Source organism: Podarcis melisellensis (genome assembly GCF_964234715.1).
Source record: "Podarcis melisellensis genome assembly, chromosome: 1".
NCBI lineage: Eukaryota > Metazoa > Chordata > Lepidosauria > Squamata > Lacertidae > Podarcis > Podarcis melisellensis.
The window spans coordinates 52,240,102-52,268,022 of NC_138528.1; the positions used below are offsets into that span (position 1 = coordinate 52,240,102).

Here is a 27,921-nt window from a genome sequence, read left to right on the forward strand (position 1 = left end):
CTCTTCAAAAATCCGTAGAAACCTATAAATAAACAAGTTGCAGGACATTTGTGGGATGGGAAGTCAGCTCCTTTATGCTCCTTCTTAGCTCCACCCCCCCCCCCCCGCTATTCTGGGGTCGTGGAGCCAATTTGGTCAAAGGCAGTGTATGCGTTGCTGTTAAGCTCTCTCTGAATGGAGGAACAGAGGTAAATGTGGCAGTGCAAGTTCTTGGCTCACTGGCCCCCAAATTGGTCTAGATCTTTGCAACGGCTGCCTTTGGCACCTGCTAGTGCGAGCCATGCTATTAACATCTTGTTCTCCCGTTCCAAAACACCATCTTGAATTTTGAGTACTCCCATTCCCTGATGTTTGCTACACAGTGGCGTAGCGTGGGGGTGCAGGGGGGTGGCCACACCGGGCGCAACATCTGGGGGGGCGCGCTCGCACTCGCAGCTCTCTGCCCCTACCTGGCTCACGGGTTAGGGGGCGCAAATTACTTGCCTTGCCCCGGGTGCTGACAACCCATGCTACGCCACTGTTGATACAGAGTGTGTCTGTAGAGTATCGGGGTACAGTTGCTTCTTTCAGGCTGCAGACATGCTACGCCTTTACAGTGCATACAAAACTCATTTCCGCCCCCTCAAAGAATTCTGGGCACAGTAGTTCATCCCTCACAGAGTTACAGTTCCCAGCAACCCTTGACAAACTACAGAGGGCTCATAATTCTTTGATGAAGGAATTGTGCTTCAAACATGCTTTACAGGTATGGTGTATATACTTAGGTTCCAAATGAGCTTGCTGTCTTTCCTTTCCTCTTTCTCTCACAGTACCTGGTAAATTTTAAAAATCACTTTTCAGAAGCCTTGCTAACTATAGGAGCAGGATGGCCTGACCACAACTGTCCTATCAGGAGTTTGTCTTTCTGTGCATGGATATCTTGACCTTTTCACATTACACCCAACTGGGGCATCATGACAATGACAGAAAGGATGACTCAGATGCTGTGAAGTGTAGCGTACAATGTACATAACATGTTATGAAAGAACACAGTGTATGTTGTTTCCTTTTACTTCCCTCCCACCTTCAATTTTCTCCTCCTCCCAACCTGCTTGCTTTTGTCTCTGGGAGAGAAGCTGAGTCATTTCCCAGCTGAGCCTCTGCTCACTGATGTGCCTTCTATGATACCAATGCTTTGAATGATGAAGGGCTGAAGGGAAGTATCCAGAGTGTTCCCTCGTCATGTCTCCCATCACAGCTGAAATCAAGCAATTATGTATTCCACCCTTTCTCTGCACAGAAGAAAATGAAAAGCCTGCAGATATCACAGTTTCTGCCTGCAAACAATGTGGGCGTCGAGAAGGAACAAGCAAACAAATCCACATATTGTGGGCAGCGTTATTACAACCGGATCTTTATGCAAGCAAATTATTTCATTGGAAAAACAGATCCTGAACTCTTTTAAGTTTTGGTTCTTTCAAACCCATTCTTAATTGACAAGCAGAAACAGCAATGGGGATGGCAACACATAGGTATGTTTTGATACGCCTCTCTGCAGTTCTACCTTAGGCCAAGAAGCAATGAAAAATTGTTCCCGTACTTTAATGAGCTTCATCAGAAGTAACTTCAGAGAACCAGTTCTTGACAGCGGGGGAAAGTGCTCAACCACAATGAATTGTTGTCTTAAATTTTAGTGCTTAATTAGCAATCTCAGTAATGAAGTCAGGAACTGGAAGCACCTGGGAGGTAAGAGTATTAAGGGTCAAATGACATGTTACATGTTACAATGGATCTCCCATTGTTGTCTGTAAGTGCAAGGAGAGAGTTGTCACCCCTGGATGAGCCATAAGCCTCTGATTCCCAGTTTTCTCTCTTTTTTAAAAAGTCCCTAGCTCTTGTATAGCCTGAGATTTGAGGCAAATAGTTGCATCCAAAGGAGCATTGAGTAACCATCCTGTCACCACAAGTATTTCCACTTGTGCAATGGGACTTTCCCCTTCTTCCTCCCTGTGCCCCCTAAAACCAGTGACGGAGGAAGGGGGGGTGTGGTCCGCCCTGGGTGTCATCACTGGGGTATATGTGACAAAATGACAAAAATATGAGGTTTTTTTTAAAAAAATGGGGTTCACGAAACTTTTTAGTTCAGTCAACAAACGTAATGGAGCGTGGCTGGCACTGGGCACCGCACTGCGGGGGCTGGCACAGCAGGGCCTGCAGTGTGCCCGAGCCATGTGTCTCTCCTGGGAGTGACGTGGCGGCTTGGGCACCTGCAGGCTCTGTTCTGCTTGAAACGGCAGCATGGGGCTTGAGTCTCCCCACTGCCTCTTCCTCAGCCACCCTACAGCTGAAGGGGAGGCAGCGGAGAGGCTCCAGGCAGTGTGCCCCAACCACATGGCTGGCTCACCCTGCCCCCAGCTGCAGGACATTCGTGCCGCACCAGGCAGCTGACCGGCTAGCTACTCTGCTGTCTAAAACTGTTTTAGCAATATGTGCAGGAGAAGGAGAGGAAATCCTTGCACTGATGGGGCACATTGGTTGGATACCGCCCTAAACATGCAGCTTCTCAGGGGTTGAATAACTCCAAATCCTCCAACATTTCTCCAGTGAAAATAGGGACAGTGGAACATTCTAGGATCAAATCAGGCCCAGGTGTTTGGTGATTTTTCTCCCTAGTCAGCTGGTAGCTCGAAGTTAAGCATTAAAAGCATTTAAACAACAACAACAACAGCATATTTCAGAAATTTGGAATAAAGGACTTTTGGTGAAGTACATTTCTGCATAAATTGTGTGAAGAGTTTAAATACTGTCTTTCCCTTTTTTCAGAGAGCCAAACCAAATATTTAGAGCTATGATGCCTTGAAGAAGAAGAAAACTATACAGACAAGGGGGCAAACTAAATAGACTGAATTAAACTTGTTGAAGGAACAGGGTTTCAGCCTTTACATCCCCAGTTGAAATATCTGTGTCTATAGCAGAGGCAAGAAGCTGAGATCAGCATGACTTTATAAACAAGTGTTGTATATTAATCATTCATATAAGTCAGAAGGAGCCTGTTAAAGTTGTAGTGTGATTCAAGTTTTCAGTATTAATTGCCTATATGACACTATTAATGCACAAAGCACTGACGTTTTGCTCATGTTCATTTTGGGGGAAAGTAGGAGCTGATGCTTACCCTGCAGGGGGAACAGTGTCAATGTGAACACACACTTCAAAGCACATTTTTAATAAAGCAGCATTTGAAGGTACACTTGTTTCCCCTGACTTTTTAAGAAATTCTCCTTCATTCCTTTCCTGTTACATCGTTTCTTCTTTCCTGTCCTTGTCCGCTAGATTGTAAATCTGACAAAACAATTGCATTGCATTTTAATGATTGCCAGACATCTTGTTTGGGAAATGCTTTGGAAATAACCATTATGGGGATAGTAATGATTAGAATGCCCTGTTGTGCCTTTCTCTGTACCCCAAAGCATTTCAAGTATTACAGGCACGAAGAGAGCATGTCCACTTTCCTCTTCCTGAGCACCTGACTGCCAAGGCATCTCTGTTCCATAAAAATGCATCAAAACCTGGCTTGCCAGGTGAGCTCTAAGTGACATGAACAGCGGGATGTGCTAATAGAAAGTGGATTAAATCCTAAGAAAAAATAATACTGTACTACACTCCCTGCTGCCCCAAAAGAGGAATCCTTTGAGGCACAGGAGCTGCTTTTGTTCCTTTCACCAACTCAGCAAAGGCCCCCGGTGTGTCAGGTAGTTACAAACCAACTCAATTGGCCAATTTATTTCCTCTGAGACTCTGTGGTTTCCATTTGCCATTAAAGAAAATAAAAAGAGAGGGAGGGAATGAGAGAGAGGCAGCGAGCACATTGGGTTGCATGTATGCACTTAAGTGCATAGAGGTATCACATTCTTCACAATCTGCCCCAGAATCTGATGGAGGGATTAAGCTGGTCAGCTGTAAACTCAAGAATGGAGTTTGGCTAGACGAACAGGCAAGGTAGAAACAAGTGGATGAAAGAGGGTTCCTATGTCCTGCAACAGGCGTGTGGCACAGGATGGGGGAGAGCTCTTGTGCTCCTCTGGGTTCCCATAGGCATCTCTGGCCGCTGTGAGGGCAAGATGTGGGACTAGAGCCAGTGTGGTGTAGTGGTTAAGAGCGGTAGATTTGTAATCTGGGGAACCGGGTTCGCGTCTCCGCTCCTCCACATGCATCTGCTGGGTGACCTTGGGCCAGTCACACTTCTTTGAAGTCTCTCAGCCCCACTCACCTCACAGAGTGCTTGTTGTGGGGGAGGAAGGGAAAGGAGAATGTTAGCCACTTTGAGACTCCTGAAGGGGAGTGAAAGGCGGGATATCAAATCCAAACTCTTCTTCTTCTTCTAGATGTGCATCCCTCTCTATGAGTTGGGGGCTGAGCTTCTGAAGTGGGGAGGCTGCAAACGCCAGACTAGGACCTGGGAGACCAGAGTCCAAATCTCTGCTCAGTTCCCTGAGGGACCTGAGTCTGGTTGCAGTCTCTCAGCCTCACCTACCTCACAGGGTTGCTGCGAGGACAAATTGGGGAGAAGGAGAACCATGTGTGCTACTTGCAGGAAAGGTGGGGTCTAAATGTAGTAATTAAGAAGTAAAAAGATGTAAAGATACAGCTGCAAAGGATCCGTATTTATATCCTGGCAGAGAGCCACTGCTTTCTACAAGATGAGTCAAAACACTTGTCTTGTAGGTGTTTCTTTCCGCTTTAAAAAAACCAACTAGAAGCAGAATGTGGTAGTTTGTTTTGTTTTTTACAGTTACAGTAATTGCCCTTCCGGAAGACCCGTATTATGTAAACTTGTGTGTACAAATAATGATTAACTGAAGTGTTTACATGTTAACTGTTGATGAAACTTTTAACTGAACATTTCGTTGCTGGAAGCAAACACTCAAGAGTTGTTTGTCTCTGAAAGCTGCTTTTGCAAAACTGTGCCAAGTGTGAAGGATGCACACGGGAGCCCCCAAATAACCCAAACACCCCATCTGTTCTGACGGGGTCAGAAAAGGGCAACCAAAATGATCCACAGATGGAGCCATTTCCATGTGAAAATGGTAACAATATTTTTTTACTTAGGCTAAAGGTGGTCAGTGTGTAAGGAGGGGTGTGTGGATCTGAATTTATGATATGGTTTATCTCTGTAGATCATGGCATGAGTATAAGATTGACATAACTCTAACATGACATGAGACCCTCCATGATTAGCTTTGGTGACTATGGAACCATCCAGATCCCAGCCCCCTGCTGGGATATATCCTGATTTCACCCACATCTGCCCTATAAGATGAACACATGCAAGTGTAGTTGTCAATTACAGGATACTCAGCCTCTCAATGGCATCCACCCACACAACGGTAAGGTCATGTAAAGACAAACACAGACAGAGATGGCAGGTTGCTCACTATCACAAGTCTTTCACCTTTTGTTAAACAAACTGGTTTTGTTAAGCTACTGGTATGTCTTGGCAAAATGTATAAAAAACCATTAGATGCCAGAGTTAGTTAGCTCTCACACCTCCAACAGGACAGAACTTACCCTCACGGCCCTTCACTTCATCAAATCTTTGAAAAAGGTTTGGACACCACTGCAGTTTAAGGACAGGTACACTTTCTCCCCTCCCCCCCTTCTAGTGTAGGTTTCTGGCAAAAGTGTCATGCCCTGCTGCTGTAGGGCTTTCTGAATACATGAGTGCTGGCGGTGCACATGTGAGTCCAAATACACACATCGGGACATGAAAGAGGTATATCAAAATATGCAGAGAAAGATGATAGGGAGGTTCTTCTTTTAATAGCAACAAACTGGGGTTGTCCAATGAAGTTGAATCGTGGAAGATTCAGGGCAGACAAAAGGATGTACTTATTCACACAAAGTTAAGCTACGTAATTAGATACTCCCAAGATGTAGTGATGGCTACAAATTAGGACAGGTTTCAAGGAGGATCAAGCAAACTGAACTACCTTGTGGTTTCCCCCCTACAATCAAGCATTATATACATTTTATTAGATGATAGATAGATGATAGATGATATAGATGATAGATAGATAGATAGATAGATAGATAGATAGATGATAGATAGATAGATAGATAGATATAGATAGATAGATAGATGATAGATAGATAGATGATAGATAGATGATAGATAGATGATAGATAGATAGATAGATAGATAGATAGATAGATAGATGATAGATGATAGATAGATAGATAGATAGATAGATAGATAGATAGATAGATAGATAGATGATAGATAGATGATAGATAGATAGATAGATAGATAGATAGATGATAGATAGATAGATAGATGATAGATAGATAGATAGATAGATAGATAGATAGATAGATAGATAGATAGATATAGATGATAGATGATAGATAGATAGATAGATAGATAGATGATAGATAGATAGATGATAGATAGATAGATGATAGATAGATATAGATAGATAGATGATAGATAGATATAGATAGATGGGTGAAGAATAAGACTCTCAATGTGTACTAGTCACGATAGACATATATTACTTCCGTGATCAGAGCCAGTATGCCTCTGAATATCTGTTACACAGGTTAGAGTGGGATATGCTTGTGGGCTTCCTATAGGCATCTGCTCTGCCTCTTCTAGGAACAGAATACTGGACTAAATAGGTCTTTAGTCTGATTCAACAGGGCTCTTATTTTCCTATTCACCAAGTCCCAGCTTGCTCGCCTTTATCTGTCAGGTTTGCCAGCCTTAGTATATGGCAAAATGTATTAACCCTCACCCATGTACTACAAGTCCCAGGCTGCAATATGGTAGGGGATAACAGTAAGACTCAGAAGGTCTGAAAAGGTTAAAAACTACTGGATTAGACCCACTCACATGTACAAACATATTGCAAGTCTATGCCTTCCTTTCCCCCAGGCTACTCCCCAAGTGTACATTTATTTGTATGACTTGTGCGAGGCCTAAAATAGCATCTGTACTAAATACCAAAATATAGGGGGGGACATACAGTGGTCATGAACGGGTCATCACTTGAGGTAAATCTAGTATACAAAACCACTGGGAATTATAAGTGCTACTGTTGCAGTTGTTCTCTTTGATTCCAGAGCTTCCAACTGGGAGTGGAAAAAAAGAGTCGAGTTTTCTGGGGAAATTGCTTTGGAATTTCCCATATCTGCTCACAAGACTCACAACAGATATGAACTTACAAGGAGCCTGGGTTTTCCCCCCCTTTACAGTAGAGCCAAACAATTAGGGGAAAACCCAAAACAGTTCCCAAACGTCCCAAATTTCAGGATATTTTAACAGAAGAAACAGCTGGGTTCAAAGAAAATAGCCTCTTCTGTACCATTCTTTATACACCATACATTTCAAAAACATGGATCCTGGGAACTATAACTTACCTCTCACACTGTTTGAGAAACACCCCTTTAACTCCTTAGGTCATTCTCCCTTAATACTTTAGGTTTCATTTCCCCCTCAAGGTTCTGTTTTTCTGGGCTGAACTTTTGAACCTCCTGTAAGCCTTTGAGGTTCTAGGGAAGAACAGCCTCAGAAAGCAACCATTTTACAGCACAGAAAAAACACACAAAATGGCTGGATTGTTTTCATTCCTTGGCAATGATGCATGCTGATAAAGACCAATGATGAATTATGGGAAGAGACATTTATATCTTTTTGGAGCATAGTGTGGACTTCAGATAAAGAACTAACTTCCAGCTGATTAGCATGAATGAAAGAACTGGTTGTTCAGAAAATGGAAGCCTGTAACATTTATACGTTAATTTGGAACGGAATAATAAATTATAATTCCTAACCGCAGGATGTTGCGAACAAACTATCCAAAGTCGTTTGCTTGCACTCATTGATAGGCTGACTTAAGAACACACTGAAATAGCAAGGATGTGCTAATGTACGTCTGTCATTCTCACTCAAATATATATACGTAATAACCAGGGCTTTTTTCCAGCTGGAACTCATTTCCTCTAAGGTGGGTGTGATAGAAAAAGCCAAGATGAGGGCAGGAGTGGGTTTTTTTATTCCCCCCACAACCCCTGTTCATGAAGCTGCCATCTGTGCACATTTGATAACTGCCCTGAATGTACATGCTATTCTTAAGACTGAAGCAAATGTGGCTTGTTTGTGAAAAAGACTCATCAAACAACAGTACTTTTAGGAAACTACAGGATCATATGGATTGTGGCTAACAGCTATGCAAATATGGCTTTAAAAATTGGCAGTGGGAGCACAATGGATGTGGAAGACGCAGTAATGCGAACTTAGTTATGCTCAAACTCTACAGTCTTCTTTGCTCTGTTTCACAGACACACAGAGACCATTCACAACCTCCTTGAGAGGTCCTGTATCAAGGAACGATCTTTTAACAGCTCCAATGGAGACACATCCCAAGATATTAGCACATCCTAGGATGCCTCCATACAGGTGTTTTGGAGTGTTTTGAGGAACCTTGGGGAAGGGCTGTAGCTCAGTGGTAGAGCTTCTATGGTCTGAGCATGCTGAAGGTCCCTGGTTTAACCCTTGGCATCTCCCGGTAGGGCTGGGACAGAACCTGGTCTGAAATCCTGGAAAGTCATTGCTGGTCAGTGACAAATAGGGATGCCAATCATCCGGGTTTCCCCAGACACATCCGGGAATTGGGAGCCTAAAATGGCATCCAGGGGGGATTTTCACAGCCCAGACAAATGTCCGGGAAAACCTGGACATATGGCAACCCCCTTTGGGAAGTATGTTTTCCATTCAGAATTGAAGAAAAATGTCTTTTTTGCAGATTTTGCTGAAATCGCCGGCTCATCCCCTTTGCCGCCTCCCACCCACCACACACCAAAACTGCAGCCCACAGCTGCCAATCCCCCACTCACCCATCACTGATTGCTGGATCACCAGCCCCACTGCTGATTGCCCCACCAGACAATGACACCTCCTCCACCACCACCTCAGGTCTGGATTTTTCATTTTTAAAATATGGCAACCCTGGTGACTATTCAACCTGGTTTATTCTGCAACATGCAACTGACACAATGACAGTGCATTAGTGGTAGATTCATACTGAACCACCCACCCATCATTCCCCTTGTTTTATGATGCTTCCACAATAACCATGAATGCACATAGAGGTGGTACCTCAGTGTTAGAGCACCTGCTTTGCATACAGAAGATCTCAGGTTCAATCACCAGGGAGGGCTGGGAAATACTTTCTGTCAATCCGTGTGGGACAATATGGAGCTAGATAGGCCAACTGATCTAATTCAGTATGAGGCAGCTTCCTATGTTCTGAGGTTCCTATTTATGTACAAACAAATATATATATTTGTTGAGAGAGCTAACAAATTGTAGCTACAATTTTGGACTAGGAGCTGGCAAACCAAGGTTCAAAATCCCTGCTCAGCCAAGAAACTCAATGGATGACCTTGGGCCAGTCACTCATTCTCAGGATAACCTACCTCACAGAGTTGTTGTGAGGAGAAAATAGAGAGGAGGAGAACTATGCACACCAGCTTGGAGGAAAGGTGGGGTATAAATGCAATGAATAAATGAATAATAAAAACGGATGGCTGGATTGGAACTTGTCAGGTTACAAACTCTGCCCAGTTATTGCCTCAGGGAAAGTCACAATGATAGTTCTATTCACACAGAAAAACACAACAGCAAAACATGCACTTTGATTATTTGTGAAGCTAATGATGACAGGAATGACTGGAAACAAATATATGACAAGAAAAATACGTGGCTCCAAGCAAACCCCAGTTCCTGGATTTTGATCCCTGGGCTCAGCGTTTCCTACTCTTACATCTCCTTTTTCTGCTTCCTGTGTCCCTGAGGGAACATGGAGCACAACACAGCTGAGGCCTGTTGTTTCTGAGAGGCATCTACTCTCTGGGCTCTCAGTTCTAAAAAGAACTGGAGAGCAATCCAGGCCTCTTCTGGAAAATGACCTTGGACACTAAACTGGATTAAAATAACTGCTAGCAGTATGCCTGAAATGGAATAAATAGTTTTTTCTTTTCTTCAGAAGTTCCATTAATGGGGTAACGGTGAGCAAAGAAAACCATGTAGAACATTTTAAAAGGACATCAGGAGGCGAGAATAAAAAAGTGAAATGCATTGTTTTGTTTAGCGGAAACTGAACCAGCTGAATAAGTGAGACAAAAGTGTTCTTGTCTGTAGCACCGGGATAGGGGGAACACTTCTGGGATGACAGCTATGCCATGTTTTCAGACCAAGGGAAGTTCAAGGCTGCGGTAACATTTGAACCAGGAACTTTCCATTCTTATCTGCTGTGCTTCACCAGCTTTCAAGGTGAGATGAAATAGTTGACTGCAGTGAGCACTTATGTAGCATCAGACAAACCAAACATGCACACGCACACAAAAAGCATTGGCCATATTTCTTTTTCTGCAGAATTCAAAGTATACAGTTAGGACAACCGAAAAATCAATTCCTTGAGCAAGAATGCACAAGTTATGTCTGCTGTCTTGTGCTTCCTACTAACTGAAAACATTAAAATGCCCCATCCTTTGCCTTATTTGGAGTTATTTTCATCTTTTAGCCATGAAGTGGGATTATTTCCCATCATATCAGCATATTACATAATCTCTAACGATCCTTCCTCCCCCAGAAACCTTAGCACCTGTGGAGAAGGGAAGCCTATTGGAACCCTGGAAGTAATCAGAGACAAATTGAGAGGTAATTTGCTGCACTTATATACACCGCACTACTTATAGTATTATCAAATCATCAAGATGTTCCAGCTTGGTAAAAACCAAGTTAGTTGAAGCTGAACAATCTAATTGCAGAATCATCACCACCATCATCAGCCGTCACCATGCAGGTTGGGGTCCCTGCTCTGAAGAGCTAGGAACATATAATTTGACCTAAGAGAAACAACAGGGGAAAGGAACATGTGATTAGGTTTGATTACAGGCTGAGAGCATGTGCCAAATACTTTCCTTTGACACAATAGTATTGCATTAGTGGTAGATTTATTCTGGACCATCCACACATCATTCTGCTTTAACAGTTGATCTGGGATGCTTCCCCAATGTTATTCCATTATTGCCACCTGGAGGGGGAGGAGGAGAAGAAGAAGAGGAGGAGGAGGAGGAGAAAGTTTTGCAGGTACTAAGGAATGCAGTGGAAGACAGGAGTGCCTGGCATGCTCTGGTCCATGGGGTCACAAAGAATCGGACACGACTAAACAGCAATAAAGGAAGCCATAGGAACCAAAATGTTTTTGGGTATTCTGTGTTAGCAAAATAGTTGGATATGTGATTTATGGGCACCTTCCTGTTACGCCTGAGAAGGGCAGATGAAGAAGTTCAAGGAGAGGGTGGGGGCTCATCCTCAGAGATAGAACTGTTTTTCTGCTTTGCCTTTTCAGTTAACAACTTTTTAATTTAAGTCTTATTGAGTGCTTTCCTGGAGTGGCCATTAAACCACATAGTCCCCAGGTGTGCCTATCGATTAGGCTCAGTTTACATATTACTTCTTCCACATGTGGGCAATAGGAGAGTCCTTCCTGATAGCAACGCTGCACGCATATAGAGAAATATAGTCACAGCCTCCAGGATGCAATGAAAGCTAAGGGTGGGGGCTGCTGTCATGGGGACCGGCACATGTGTACCCCCTGAACCCCTCTGTTGTCAGCCTGGCATGCTGGAATTGAGCATGCAATAAGGCTGGCATGCCTTAAGTATTACTCTCCCTGTGGGTACCCTTGCCATGACTAAGGGCTTTCCTGTGGCCAGTTCTTGGGGTGACTAAACCAGCTCTTTGTGTCTTTGCAGTGAGGCAAGTGCAGTGCAGTGCCATAGTTCCTCAGCAATGGTTTTCTGAGTTCATTGGGGTATCTCTCTGTTTGATAAGGGTGCTTAGGAACAATTTGTTCCCTGGGCAGCAAGTAATTTACTCAGTAATTTAATCAGATAGAAGGTTGCATCTAGAGCTGTTGCAATGGCAACTGTGGCATCATGACCTAGTCACCCCAGAGCAAGATGTTTCTCATAGTAAAGTGTTTTGGTTTTTTTTTCAGAAGGAAGGTGTTACCCCCCAAAGAAAAACAGCTGTCAAAGGACTGCCAGCCCTGCTTTAGACTTTTTAAAGGCCTTGCATTCTGTCCCCTTCACCCCAAAAAGGCCTCTGTTGACAACAAAGATGAAATCATTTTGTTCCCCAATAATGTAGTTCTTCCCGTCAGATTCATTTACTTTGGTTTCCCTTTGTAGCTTCCTTTTCTCCCAGCTCTGCTTCTTGTCCCTCTTCCTTTGTCCCTATAAATCTTCTCTCGCTTGTCTCCTTTTCTTTGGGGAAGCCACCTGCCTGTCCCCTTTATTACGGGGCTTAAGTAACAGCTGGTGACGCACAGACTCTGCTGCAAAATGGTTCAAACATGCCTTGACTTTTGGAAAATACACAGTAAACAGGGAAATCAACTCCGCACCCCTCCCCGATGTTCTTGTGTTCCTGTTTGTCCAGAACTAGAGCATGAGTCTTTATTACAGTCGTGACTGAGAAACAAATTGCTTGGAGCAGAGCAGGAAAAACTTATTATGCACTCAGCAAGCAAGACTCTGGCAAAGGGATGTTTCTTTTGCTCCAGCTGTTGTATCTTTAGCAATCGTAAACTAGCCGGAATCAACAGGAAAAAAATAAAGTTGGGTCCTGTTTTTTTATGGTGGTGGAAGAAGTCGTGGCCCACTAACATGGCACAGGCATGGCCAAAGGTCTGTGAGGCCATTATCACTAGTTAAGATGCTAGAGAGCAAGAGAGAATTTCAGGTGATGCAGTTTTTCTCATCGGTGTATGAAAACCTGTCCTAACCACTAATTTATTCTGTGTAGTTTTTAAAGGTTCTAGAGGCCAGTCCTGATTTGCATCTGGTCAGAGGTGCCAGCTTGTGAGGGGAACATGACGTTGACATCCCGACATTGCACTTGTATCTTCAGGATGCTGTGAGGAGTTGGGGGAGGGCCAAGTGCAGCCCCCTCCCCCAGCTTCAATGGCCAGCTGTGCCTCCCCCACTGTATATGTGGGGGCTCCCTATGCATCTTGTAAAGAACAGAAATAGGAAGGAGACACCTGCCATCCCAATATCCCCACATCCATCCTTGTATGTTAAATTAACTCCCCCCAATCTCTGAAAAGGGCTAGAAAGAGTGTGTTGAAACCACTTCTATCATATGTACAACGTCTCTCTTTGCCCCTGGGGCATGCATTGACAAATAAGGACTTGGATTTCTGGTAGAACAATCATACAGAAGAAGTCTGCCTATTGCACTTCTATCTCCAGCCCTTGCCTCAGTCAACAGATCAGTTGACCTCAGTCACTGAGATTATGAAGAATACACACCACAGATCGGGATAACATCCGTGGCCACATACTGATCCATGATAGTCCCCACACCTCCCTGACCCATATGCTGCCACTCTTCTCTGCCTCTGTGTTGGAAATGCCTTTGCTCCACCAACTGGCTCCTCAAGATTGTTGCCAAAGGTAGATATCTGCCAGGAAACGCACATGGCATTTATTAAATGCCCTCTTTTGTTCCAGTGGTGTTTTTAACCTGTTGAACTGGCCCTCCAGATGCACATGTTGGTTCATCCAACTTTTTGAAGATTTTTCAGCATATGGCAAGGTGCATTGTGGTCTAGAATTGCATCAGAGTATGTGCCTCACACACAGACATAAGATGTCAACATGAATGAAATAACTTGAAAAAATAAGCACTTTGTACTGACTTAATGTCACAAAACTTGACTGTGTGAATCAGGCCTCAGCCACAACATAATGACTCATGAATATAAACACAAGTGAATAACCTAATGGTGAGTTTGCACGCACACACTGCTCACATCATTTACCATGTGGTGAGTCACCAGTGATGGTATATGCGTTCCTTCTGCTAATGTTGCCTTGGCTCCCATTTTGGGTTATTTGCCTCAGGTGGTCAGTGGTGAGTGATTCATCACAAAATTGAGTGATGCTAGTAATTTGAATATGAGTAACTTGGTACAATATTTTTTCATAGGGAAACCACCATGACATTACCCTGTAGCTCTTCCATACTTACGCATGCTTATAAATGTGCACCCAAGTGGTGAAAATAGCCTACAACCATTGGAAAGGTGAGCTTTCAATCTGTGTAGTTGTATGACAATTTAACATTGCTTATCATTTTCTTTAAACTGACTTAGAGGGAGATGAGAATTGATGATGACATTTGTTATATATTCAGTGGTCTGTGCTTGCCTGAGCTTGAGTCTGGACTAAGGATTCTGAACCCCTGTGTTCTGATTCGACACATGATATCCAATCACAGAACATTTCAGGATTTGGCACTTAAACTCTATTGGCTCTTAAACTCTGAGTCATTATTCGCAGCTTGGAAGTTTAGACATCCAATCATGTTGGAAGTGGGAGTGGCCCAGGCCTCCAGAAATGTATATAAGCAGTTGCTTTGCGCCTGTTGTCCAGTTATGTTAATTCAATAAAGGTTCTTGCTGTTATCACTGTGTCTTGCCTCGTGGGAACCCACCTACACTTCAACATTTACCTGTAAAAATTGTTCATAGCAACGTGGGAAGCTGTCTTCAACCAAGTCTGACTATTTATGTGATGTAACTCAAAATGGCCTGCACTATCTGCCTGCAGTTGATCAGACGCAGTCTTTTCTAGCCTAACCTACCTCATAGGGTTGTTGCAAGACTAAAATGGAGGAGGAGGAAGTATATACACTACCTTGAGTTCCTAGGAGGAATGGTTAGATATAGGAAGCAGTCTTATATTGAGTTCCTAGGAGGAAAGGTTAGATATAGGAAGCAGTCATACTGAGACCATTGGTCCATCTAGCTTTCTGCTGTCCACACTGACTGGTAGGGGCTCTCCAGGGTACATTTCTAGCTTTACCTGAAGATGCCAGGGACTGAACCTACCTTCTGCATACATGAAGAATGCCACTTCTTTTCCTTCTGTTCTCCACCATATTTATAACCATACAGCAGAAGATTCATGTCTATTATCCTTTTTTGGTTGTCTTTTAGCAGGAATCTGATGCTGAACTGATGGTTTATGAGCAGGTCTCTTAAGACAAACTGTACAGAGAGCTGTCAGCTCTTAAATAAAGTCACAGGCAGTAAGCTCTCATTCTAAGACACAAGGAGTTTCCTTGCACATACCACTTGCCTCCTGAATTTCACACCCCAGCTAGTAGCTGCAGAAAACAACCCCAGCTATTGATCACTGGTATAATAATAATAATAATAATAATAATAATAAGCCAAAGATAACATTGAAAAATTTGTCACAAACAAGATGGTCCTGCAGAGAAGTTGCTACACAAACCATTGTCTACTACGACTGTATTTTGGAAACCTTAATAAATATTGTCAATGAATACAAAGGAAGTTAGGAGCAAACTTTCTTTGTCCTTTGACTGACTGCAATGTGAGCGTTAGGCACAGCCGGCATTTAAACTTGCCTGACAGACTGGAGTGATAACGTTCACTCTCAGGTCTGCTGACCAGGCTCTGCCCCCACTGACCCTAATGTCTCAACAAATGAAACTGACCTGTAAAAAATGTTACGGGGGGGGGGGGAGAGACATTGCACATACTTTTGTAAACCAAGAAAATCTTTAATAAAAATACATTAAAAAATAATAATAATTGGGCCATTCAAATTTAGATTATTGGTGAGCTAAACTGCCTGTGAAGTGGCCAGCTGGGAAATTTACCAACTCCTCGTGGCCCTGGAATTGAGGGCAGCTTGAGAGGTGCCTTTAGAAATGGCCTTTAGAAGCAAACCCTTTGGTTAAAAACCGAACAAAGCCCTGAAAACATTTGAAGTATATTTTATGGCAATATTCTGGCATAAAGTCCTTCACAGATTTTACTTTGTCAACAAAGTCCTGCAAAAAAGCAGACCTTGATGTTATGTCAAGGAAAAAGTCACTTTTTTTGTCCTTGACATGTGGAACAACTCTGAAGAAATGGAAGAACAGAAAAAAACAATAAATAAGAATGAGTCATCAAGTGGAAGCCACATATTCCGATGAAAGATAAAGAGCATAGGGACACAAATCTGTTTTCCCAAGTGGAAAAAGTGACAGCAAGCCAACAGGGAAGGACAAATTCAGACTGGAAAAATACTACAGTATTTTGGATAAACTTCCAATGAAACTAGATAGAATATCAATGATGCCGTCGTGAAAAGACTGTCATCTTTCCCTGTTCTCTTTCTAAAACGAAATCTTGACAGAAATGCCATTGGATAATCTCACAAGTGAATCATTGCCAATAAAAATAAAAAGATATAACTTTAACAATAATATACGCATATACAATAATAATATATATATATAATAATATAATATAATAATATAACTTCTACAATTATCTGAATGTTGTTTGTCATTATGTTTAAGTGTTCGTTTATTTGTTTTTAAGTTATCAATATGTGTTACCCACTGCAAGTGAATTCGTTTTTTCCCTTGAAATCTTAGAGATATAGTATCTTAACATGTTGCTTCTAATGTCAAATACAGGTTGTTGTTTTTTGCCGGGGGGGGGGGGTAAGGACTACATGCATATTTACTTCTTTTTTAACCAGGCCTGCTCTTAGTTTGCGTCCTCCTTCTGCTTTGCATCAAAAGCAAATATCTCTTTTGTAAACTTCTTGTGCACCAGATTCTTCTTGGCCTGGCTCAACCACTCTTTCAGAATGTATTTCATGCTGCATGTCCATCCTGTATCCTTTGCCCCAACAGGTTATAACCCTACCATTTGACCCAGGAGCTCCTGCTCTTGTAACTCCTATTGCAATGCCACCATCTCACTCCCCTATCGTTTTTCATCCTTCTTCAAAACAGGCTTCTTCTGCGAATCAAGGCTACTACTGCCCCAATCTTTTTATTTCAGCAAAATGAATTGTATGTCTCCTATAGTGCTTTGTAATTGCCTGTAACCAATGTCCCTTTGTTCCTTTTTTTGCATCTGTTTTAATGTTTGTCCCTTTTATAAAACAGTAGCCTGCAACTTTGATTTACGTACTTCCTTGGACTCCATCCAGTGGATGATATGTAAGTACCGTAAGTAATTTTAAGAATTATCCACCACCTTATGGTGGGGGCTGGTATTGCATTTTGGTGTATTTCTTAGCATTTTCATTTAACTATGGATCACTTCTAATAAATCATATATTATATAGAACTTTTAAACATTGGCGAAGCGCTTTAAAATCTTTACTCTTATAACAATCTTGCAAGCCAGGTCACGTTCACTGTTTTTTTTGGGGGGGGGTTGTTTTTGTTTTTTGAAACTTATGGCAAGATATAGAGAAGGCTGTAGCAATAGAGTGACCTGAACCTACTTATTGATAGTTCTTTCTATTCTTTGGCTCACACTGGCTGTATAATGGCTGTATGCCTTGTTGGAGAAATGCAGGGGAGCAAATCCGTTATAATATAGGACCATGTTTTAGGTTGGAAGTTTAGAATATTTACTTACAGATATGTAATCATTAAGAAAAGGAAATTGACTCTCAGTGTCACCCCCCCCCATATAATACACTTTCCCAAATTAGTTCTAAGGCTTATTATACACCCCAGAAATGGAAGCAAGCAACTTCCCCATTTCTCTCAGTTCAAGGTTCTTAATTTATGGAATGTACCAGGTGAAAACGGCCTATGCTCTTAACACAGCAGGAGGGAAACTTTGGCTCCAGAAGTTACTGAACCACAACTCCTATAAGCCCTGGGCATGAGCTATGTTTGCAGAGGCTGATGGGAACTGTGTATAGCTGTCAAGTGTCCCTTATTTGGAGGGACAGTCCCTTATCCCAGCGCCATGTCCCGCTGCTGTCCCTTATTGATGGATGTCCCTTAAATTTCCCGGGTTTCAAAGGAAGCAGCTCCTCTCCCTCCCTCCCTGCCGACCAGGGAGGAGGGAGGCTCCAACTGTGTTGCTTGGCTGCCCGCCCCGCCCCCCTCTCACCAGCCTCAGCCCCCGGGAACCCCTCCCCACCTGGACTGGTGGGAGCCTCGGGCCCTTCCACCACCATCCTCCTCGCGGCTCCCGCTCCCGCTCGGCTGTACTGTGGCTATGCCGATGATGGACCCGAATGAGATGGGCAGCCTGGCATGGTCTATGAATTGATGAGGAGCCTTGAGAGGAGAGCGAGGGCAACCATACAGAAAGCAGTTCAGAGAGAGGAGGAAGAGGAGGAGGTGGAGGCGCGGGAAAGTTTTCCAAGGGCTACAAGGGAAGGACCGCAAGCGCTTCTCCCATAGATTTGTAGTGGTAGTCTAGCATAGATGGTCTGATCTGAGGGCTTACTTCGGGCGCTATTTCCCCCTCCCCCTTCCTCCCGCCCCACCTGATGGAATTGAGAGCTGCAGATGAAGCACGAGAGAAAAGATACAGAACTGCAGCAGCATCTTCATAGCTTGGACTTCGTTTTGCGCAAAAAGTGGTTGCTGCTTGTAGTTATTTAATTGCAGTGTTTCATTGGCTGGTGTCTTGAGCAGCAACCTCTGGAAACGAAGGGCTAAAAACCGGCGCTGCCCTCCAAAACTATCTTGTCCCTTTTAACTGGTTGACTAAAATCCCTTATTTTGGCTGCTAGTCCCTTATTTTCAAATCTGTAAGTTGACAGCTATGGAACTGTAGTGTAGCAATGTCCAGATGGCCAAAGGTTTTCCACATATGCTGTTATGGAATATAGTGAATGTAATGATATAGCTTGTAATTTGTTCACTTTGCAATTTGAGGACTTGCCCTGGAGTCACATGGCCTGGTCAGTTCCTAAGGCCTTGAGTTTCAGTTCTAGCAAAGGGTCTTAGAGGCTCCTTTTAATAAAGCCCCTTTTATAAAACTGCTCCTCATTCTTGGTGCCTGTTGTTGGACCCAGAAGCATTACAGTGAAAACTGGGCAGAGTGGGGGATCCAGATAGGGAGCTTAAAGTGTGTTTCCCAGATTATTTTGATTTAGGCAGACTGGTTCCTGTGGTTACAACATTTAGCACAACCATCTGCTGAATTACAGTAATGGTGCCCAAGAGCTCCAGTGCCCACCTTAGAGAGCTTATTTCTAATCTTTTTCACCAGGGCAGGAGGGATGAAATAGCAATGTCTGCTTTCAAATGTGAAATACTTGAACCCAACAAACCCAGCATCCTGCTCTTGAGTGCATCAAGTAAAAAGCGCAGCAGCCAAATGGAAAATGTGAGTCTTCTGGGATTGTGAAAGCAAGGATTATTTTGTTTCTAAACTATAAATCAGGCAATGCACAGAGTGGAGGGGGAAGCAGGCCACTGGAACCATCATCAGGCAGAGTTACAGCTTTCAGTGGTGCTCACTTGAGAGCTAAATGCTGGGTTACGCCTGGATAATGTTCAGTGATGGACACCAAAAAAAATGTAATGGGAAGAAAACTGAATGCTTCACGTGGAATGTGGTTTTCCTCTTATTTCCACCACTGCCCCCCAGCTGAGTAAGCTATCAGCTCAAAAACAACCCAGCAGAAAATAAAGATTCACTTTTCCGCATAGTAAAATATATAGAATACTTTTCACTAGCAGATCAATGATTGTGAAAACTTGGGAGAAACCTCAACTGAATGTTCTTTAATCAGAATACAAAAAATGTTATAATGCTGTTTTGAATGGGTATTTCAGAAACTTATCCAAACTTACCTGAGATATTGGTGCTTAATTTCAGGTTTGTCACTGGAATATGCATTTTTCCACCTACAGCCCTCAACCGATTTTCCAGATTGACAGTAGGCCCAACATTGTTTTTCTCCTGTCATCTGGAATTCAGGACCAGACATTCAGGACTTGGATATTCTGTAATTTTGCAAATTCAGATATACCAAATTGGCCCGAATATAAGCCGCACCTGAATATAAGCCACACCTTTAAAGTTCAAGAGTGAAAAAAGACAATACCAGAATATAAGACCTATGAGTGTGTTTAGTATTTGGGAAAGTGGTTCGGGATGAAGTGATTATGGCTATATGAATATCTAATTCCCACACCAGGTAATCTCATCCATGACCCTCACCCTGACTCATCCTTGATGATGTACCATACTTCAGTCCTCACCTGCAGGCGTATACGTCCAACTGATGCTGCCTACCATTTGTGTCATTCATACCTGGGTATGACTAAACTGAGACCAACTTAGCGGTTGTCACCAAAAGCAGGATTTGAAGCAACTGTCCAAGCTGCATCCTTTGAACGAAACTGGAGCTCAAAATATCAGAGCTCAAATCTCAATAGATCAGTGGTACTGTTATCTTTTCTAACTCCATCAACAATGCTCACCCCATTATACTTCAGTACAGATTGACTAGGGGCTTATCCACACACTTACATTTCCTCCACTATTTCCAGGCACAGTCTGCAATTTAAAGCTCTGTGTCCAAGTGCCTTTATTTTCCTCTTTTAGCTTTCAAGCTTTCCCCATGAAAACCCTCTCTTTAAAGTTCAGTCAGAACAAACTTCAATCCGTGGAAAACTCCAATTGACGTTTGCTCCAATTCAGCTTTAAAGAGTGAGTTTTCATGGGCAAAGCTTGGGACAAAATAAAGCAAAATCCTCGGACATGGAACATTGAAGTGTGGAACTCTGCCTAGAAAGTTCAGAGCAAAGGTAAGTGTGGATATGGGTTACTATAATGGGTTACTATAAACCACGGAAAGTGTCTTTGCATGTAGCCAGCAAAGCAGTCAGATGTCTAGGTTTTTGGAGCCAGCTGGCGTTGAGGTGACTTGGGGTTGGTGGAGGGGCACCAAAAGTGTGCTGTTGCTTTATGAGGCTTGACGCTGCTTTAAAGACTAGCACTGCCTGTGACGGTGCCTGCTTAATCCCTTCTGTTCAATTTATGGATTTGGAAATAAACAGATGTTACGAAAACACTGTAAGGTGCCAGAACTGTCTCCTTGCAAGGAAACAGAACCCATCAAAGGCAGCCTATGACACTCCCAATTACTCCATGAAATGGGGAATGCAAAACCAGCCTTTACTGATCTGGTGCAGGGGCTGAATGGAATTTTAGTCCAAAACACCTGGAGGGCATCAGGTTGGCAAAGGCTGGCAAAAGAATACAATACTATGCGAAACAAGTTCTTAGGCAGTATGTTTTCGATTGCACCGTGACTTGCTTTTCAATAAACACTTTAGTAAACACACATTTGTGTTAAGTAACTGAACACTAAATAGCAGCATTAATAAGAATTTCACCTTTTCCTGTGGGATGTTCTTTTCAGTCCTGCTTCTCATTTAGCTGAACAACACTTCTATGAATGTATCATTCTCTCCAGGAGAGCTCAGTAATGGCAAGCCTGTTAGGTATATCAGGATTAGTATCAATTATGATTGTGCCCACCAGGTGAATAGATGCTATGCAAACTACAGGATCAACCATCAGTTCACACCTTAACCCTTAATTACGTATTTTTAAAGCCTACTTGTTAATCTGGAAAGTCACTGGCATCATGGAACAACTTCTTTGTGTAGAACAAAAAGTTTGCATTTTCTAAAGAACAGTAAAACGGAGCTGGGCTGAAGCAACGAGAATCAGTGCGGCCCACCAGGCATGTCTGTGGCCACGGCCATAGCCAGGATTTTTGTTAGGGGGGCAGGACTTTGTTAGGGGGTCAGGACTTTGTTAGGGGGTGCAGGACTTTTGTTGGGGGGCAGAACTGATGCGATTGACCTGTTAGTTATTTCTATTGTTTTACTTGATGGGGGGGCAGTTGTCCCCCCTGCCTCCCCTTGACTATGCCCATGTCTTTTATGAAAGGATGGTATGCACTGCTGCTAATGCACATCTCTTGATTCTGCCTCAACTACCTTGTGGTTGCCTTTAAAATCATGCCCCAAACCCAAAAACTGGTTAAGAAACCAGCATCTGTCGTCTCTGAAATCTCAGCTTAAATTCACACAACGCAGTAGTGTATTCTTTCTGTCAGAAATGTGATTTTAAAAAAATAAATGCTTCTGACAGCACTTCTGATCGTACGTTATGATCAAGCTCTTTCTTCGTCATCTTCTGGCGAACAGGCAGGCACATCTGGTGCAGACTTCTGGCAAGTCAGAGAGCATAGCAGAGAGGCAGTGGATGAGTGCTCAGAGCATATTGGGCATTGCCCGATAGCCATCAATATTTATATGCCTGCTTTTTTTAACAATTGGCAGTTAAAAGCCTCCTCCCAAAAGCCGTGAAAGAACTTCTCTCATGGGAACTGTGTTTTGCTTTGTTTTTAGCTTTCCCACTGGGACGCGGGTGGAACTCTGGTCTAAACCACAGAGCCTAGGGCTTGCTGATCAGAAGGTCAGTGTTTCGAAACCCTGCAATGGGGTGAGCTCCTGTTGCTCGGTCCCTGCTCCTGCCAACCTAGCAGTTCGAAAGCACATCAAGTGCAAGTAGATAAATAGGTACCACTCTGTTGGGAAGGTGAACGGTGTTTCCGTGCGCTGCTCTGGTTTGCCAGAAGTGGCTAAGTCATGCTGGCCACATGACCCAGAAAAACTGTCTGTGGACAAACGCTGGCTCCCTCGGCCAGTAAAGCAAGATGAGCGCTGCAACCCCAGAGTTGTCCGCGACTGGACCTAACGGTCAGGAGTCCCTTTGCCTTTACCTTTTACTGTGCTAGGTTGTAGGGGTTCCCTACTGCAAAATGTTGCAGTGTGCAGTACTTCAGAAAGTCAGGCAGCCATGACCTTTCCTAAGATACTCCATCACATTCCCCTCAGTTTTCTACTCCCCTCACAACAGTCTGCATTCTGTACCAACTGAGCATAGTCAATCTTAACTCCTGGTGATAATTTTTGTAGAGAAGATCAAGCCAGTTAAGAAACAAGTGTTTAGTGTGTGTGGTTTAGTGTCAAATAATGTTAGTTAAAACACAAAATATTAGGTAAAGAAGCTTAAAAATGTTAATCTAGCCACTACAGAATTGCCTTTTATCTTGGGTCTGATGCTGCTGGAACATCTTACTCTTGGCCTTGCCCCCATATCCCATACTGATGAAACCTAAGCATGATTTTAAAAAAGAAAGTTTCAGTCCACAGATTCCCCATGCAGTGCACTATTCAGGGCAGCAGGTGTTTTTTGCAATGCACCTGTTAAACAAACTTGATTTGATTGCCGAGCAGCTTATTCAAGGTCTCTGTTTTGAACAACACGCCTTTCAATTAACTGGGGAAGGGTTATTCATTCAGTGCACATACCATCACAAGCTCTCTTACCTTTTCCTTTTGTGCTTGTGTAATTTCAGGATCTTGTGTTTTACAGGGTTGCACAATAGCTTCCTAATAGCATTGCCAAGAATGCTAGGTTTCAGAAATTAAAGACAAGCTGTATCCTCAGAGCCAACGTTACCCTGGATTAAATATATATATACCTGTGTTTCAATGGCAAAATACACAGGCTGCACATAAATTGTAATTAGCTGTCTATCTACATAGATTTCTGTGCATTATACATGTAAACAGGGTGACTGGACCTTATAGGACTATCGGAAGCTTCCTTCTACAAGATAAGACTAGTTGTTCCATCTACTCCAGTACGCTCTACTCTGCCACTAGTTTTCCAGAGCCTTTCCCATCACCTGCTCCCTGACCCCTTTTAACTAGAGATGCCAAGAACTGAAACTGGGAGCTGAACTGAGTGCATGTCTGAAATTGTGCCCACTTCTACGTACACAAGGCCTTCACATTTGGAAATGGAACCGATTCTGTTTTTCCCCATAACTCTCTGTAGTCTGATCAGCAAGGCAGGCACATTGTGGTTGTATTCCCCAGGCCAGGTAAAGAGATAACACAATACTCGGTACATGGGTGTGAGTGAAAATAGGTCACAACCTTTTACTGGCTACTGTGTGGTGTAGTGGTTAAGAGCGGTAGATTTGTAATCTGGGGAACCGGGTTCGCGTCTCCGTTCCTCCACATCCAGCTGCTGGGTGACCTTGGGCTAGTCACACTTCTCTGAAGTCTCTCAGCCCCACTCACCTCACAGAGTGTTTGTTGTGGGGGAGGAAGGGAAAGGAGAATGTTAGCCGCTTTGAGACTCCTTCGGGTAGTGATAAAGCGGGATATCAAATCCAAACTCCTCCTCCTCCTCTTCTTCTTCTTCTTCTTCTTCTTCTTCTTCTTCTTCTTCTTCTTCTTCTAGGAAAGCAGGGTTGCCATGGCATTGAGTCAGGGTCCATTAACCTCTAGTACTTCCTGTCTGAAGCCTGATATGCCATACCAACTGGGAAAAGCCATGGGAGTTGACCAGGGCACAAAGACCCAACGTGGTGCAAACCATATGACTGGAATCCTGTTGTTCACCTGAGATGAGTTGCACCAGGCCCAGTCCACTCCAAGTTCAGGGCAGGAGCCTGGGCGCCTCTTCAAGGCCCTTCAAGAGGGTTCCCCTATGTTTCAATCCTGCTCAATGCCATTTCCACTCAAGTTGCAACAGTTCCTATGTAGAAGACACCTAACAATCATCTACTATCAACTGAGAGAGAGAGGCAAAAAAACTCTCAGCGAAAGGCTATGGGTGTCCTTTCAGGCCCTGTCAAATCAGCGGCCACTCAACACCTCAGTGGAAGAATTTAAAACCAAGGGAAGGTTGGGAAAATTCACCTATGAGGTAAGAGAGAAAGAATGGGTATTCTTTTCCTCTCTGAATGAAAGCTGCAGAAGGGCAGGAACTGAATCATGGCTATTTAAGCAGTACTGTATTCTGTGCCTTAATCATACATCCATATTTGTACCCTTGTAAATAAGCCACCACTAAGAGTACATTGGTTTTAAGTTCTCTCTAAGGTTTAGGCCACATTTTTTAAATGACACAACACTATATAATTTGCAGCTGTATTCACAGAATGGTTCTTTTATTATTCAAATGCCAATTTTTCTTCTCAACCTTAATTTTTCACCATCTACTTTTAAAAAATTCTTACCCCGCAATACTGTTCTGGCAGGACTCTTGAGTCACAAAACCTTTACTAAACACAGGTCAGTTTATAGCTTTGGTTCCCAGTTTGGTTCCTTGAACTTATGTGGTTTTAAAGGATAGCTTGCCAGTACTGATTTTATTTACCAAAAGATAAAAGTCTTATTGATTTCCTGTTAACTATAACAAATACCTGCCTAATTGGTCTCAAATGTTATAGCCTAGGTTTGCAAACATTTCATCCAGCCTCTGTGGTTCCCTCTTTGATGGCAAGTTTATATGCTGGTGTAACAATGTTATACAGATGTTTCTGCCTCAGCTCTATGTCTGTACAGTTAATATAATGACACTAATGCCACACAGGAACAGTTAAAAAGGACAGGATGAGGTAGAGGCTGCCAATGACTTGGCATACTTCAGAGTGCAGCAGCTATTAAAAATTGAGCAGCAAAATCACTCAGCAGTGGCTGCTTCTTTTCTTTCTTTTTCTTTAAGTATGAAGAAATTGTGTTCTCTTATTATTGAATGTCTCTAGAATTGTGCCAAGGAATATAATCATGCTGCTTGTTCCTGTGCAGCCCTCCTGGAGGATTATGAGCAGTTGAGTTAGGACCTCGTAAAGTTTTCAGCAGCACAATTGCCAGGACCCAGTATCAACAGTAATAGGCAAATAAATAACATCCTCTGAGCCATTTTCAGTAACCCAAGAATCATTTTGCAAGCATGTCGTGCTATCACCTCCCTTTCCTCCTCCACTTTCTCCTTTTTCACTTCCCTCTCAAGAAAGGAACCTTTCTACACAGGTTTTAAGTACAAACAAATAACCTAAGCCTCCAAAATACAAATATTGTGGGAGAGAGAGAGAGAGAGAGAGAGAGAGAGAGAGAGAGAGAGAGAGAGAGAGAGAGATGATAACCACCCAACTGAAAATAATGCATTATCTAGGAATATTTGAATTTTCTTTGAATCCAGTGTGAAGCCTGCATTTGGGTGAGGGGTGAGAGACTCTGCAGTCGCCATTAGAGGATGGTTGTTTCACCTGAGTTGCCCCACCCTCCAGCCCTAGTAACCTTCATAAGGAAGCTGCTGTAATGTGAAAAAAGCCTTCTTCTAGTGGTCAACACACAGCAACTGAAGCAGGGTCTGAACCCACAGTGAAATGGATCTTAATTATCAGTTTCTCCCAGGAATGCCTGCAGCTGCATCACCACAGCCTGAACTCATGCCCCCAGCAGCTAGCTTTCATCAGCCATGGATTTTACTATTTACTATTTACTACTGAACTGTGGGGGACACGGGTGGCGCTGTGGGTTAAACCACAGAGCCTAGGACTTGTTGATCAGAAGGTCGGAGGTTCGAATCACTGTGACAGGGTGAGCTCCCATTGTTCGGTCCCTGCTCCTGCCAATCTAGCAGTTTGAAAGCACGTCAAAGTGCAAGTAAATAAATAGGTACCATTCCGGGGGGAAGGTAAACGGTGTTTCCGTGCACTGCTCTGGTTCGCCAGAAGTGGCTTAGTCATGCTGGCCACATGACCCGGAAGCTGTACGCCGGCTTCCTTGGCCAATAAAGCGAGATGAGCGTTGCAACCCCAGAGTTGGTCACAACTGGACCTAATGGTCAGGGGTCCCTTTACCTTTACCTTTACTGAACTGTAATGCCTCAGAACTGTGAGTGGAAAACAACTTCAAACCACAGACTAGGCCAAGAAGTATGGATCATCTCAGCGTCCATAACGAAGCCAAAGATTGCTGTATTACCTCTGGAGCTGTATATTAATTCCTATAGTACTACAGGGTTAAGAACTTAATTTGTTCCGGAGGTCCATTCTTAACCTGAAACTGTTCTTAACCTGAAGCACCACTTTAGCTAATAGGGCCTCCCACTGCCACCACACGATTTCTGTTCTTATCCTAAAGCAAAGTTCTTAACCCGAGGTGCTATTTCTGGGCTAGTGGAGCCTGTAACCTGAAGCGTCTGTAACCTGAAGTGTTTGTAACCTGAGGTACCACTGTATCTGTACTCAGGGTATTTTAAGAGTTGACATAAAACAGATCCCTTCAAAAAGCTTTCAACTGAAACTGCTACTTGGAAGATGAACAATGAGAAGGGAGAGCATAGAAAACAAAGGCATGTGGGTATAAATCTGTAATATGAATATACTAAGTGAATTTATACCAATATTCCCATACACAGCACCCACAATTAAGTTCAACTTCTCATCCACATCGAGCATTTAACAACAAATAATAACCTCTAAGAAACTTGTGAAATGGAGCCTCTTGTGGGTATGCTTTGTCTGAGAGGGAGGGTCAATGCCCGTTTTGACATTTGAGATCGAGATTGAATTGTATATGAAAATCCTCATTGCTCTGCTGATGCCTAAAGGCACCCGTTGTGAACTGGTGGCTCTCCAGATCTAAGACTCCCAGCTCCTATCAGTCTCAGCCAGCAAGTCCAATTGCCAGGGGTAGATACAGGTATCAGCATGCCTTCCCAGTACAAATGTGCTAATATTCCTGATCAGATTAGCATATCAAAGTGTTTCTCCTAGGGATCATAGCTCAGTGGTAGAGCATCTTCTCTGCATGCAGAAAATCTCTGGTTCAATCCCTGCCATGAAGGCAATTTCCCCCTGCTCTTCAACTAAACAGGCTCTCACAACAACTTACACAGCAATACCAATCAAAATGACCTCTGTACTCAGGCTTATAATCTAAGAGACAAAACAAAAAAGTGGGAGGGAGAGGTGAGGAGGGAGGAAAAAGCAGCAAAGCTAGGTCTCCTCTCTGAGGAAGCAGGGCATTTCAGATCTGCTATCCAGCTTCCACCTACTTTTAATTTCATTACAAGTTTGCATTCTGTTGTATACTATTAAATATTTCCATCTGTTTGTATCCCCACCCTCCATGGTAGTATTTAGAAAATGGACACAAATATCAGCATAAATGAATTAGGGGAA

The 27,921-nt window shown here is 43.1% G+C and overlaps 1 long non-coding RNA gene across 1 annotated transcript; it reads left to right on the forward strand.

Moving 5' to 3' along the window:
• Positions 1-1,189: 1,189 nt before the first annotated feature.
• LOC309365260 lies at positions 1,190-3,224 on the forward strand. Its single transcript, XR_014165936.1, has 2 exons — positions 1,190-1,511; positions 2,803-3,224. It is a non-coding gene; the product is annotated as an uncharacterized lncRNA (long non-coding RNA).
• The last annotated feature ends 24,697 nt before the right edge of the window (positions 3,225-27,921 follow it).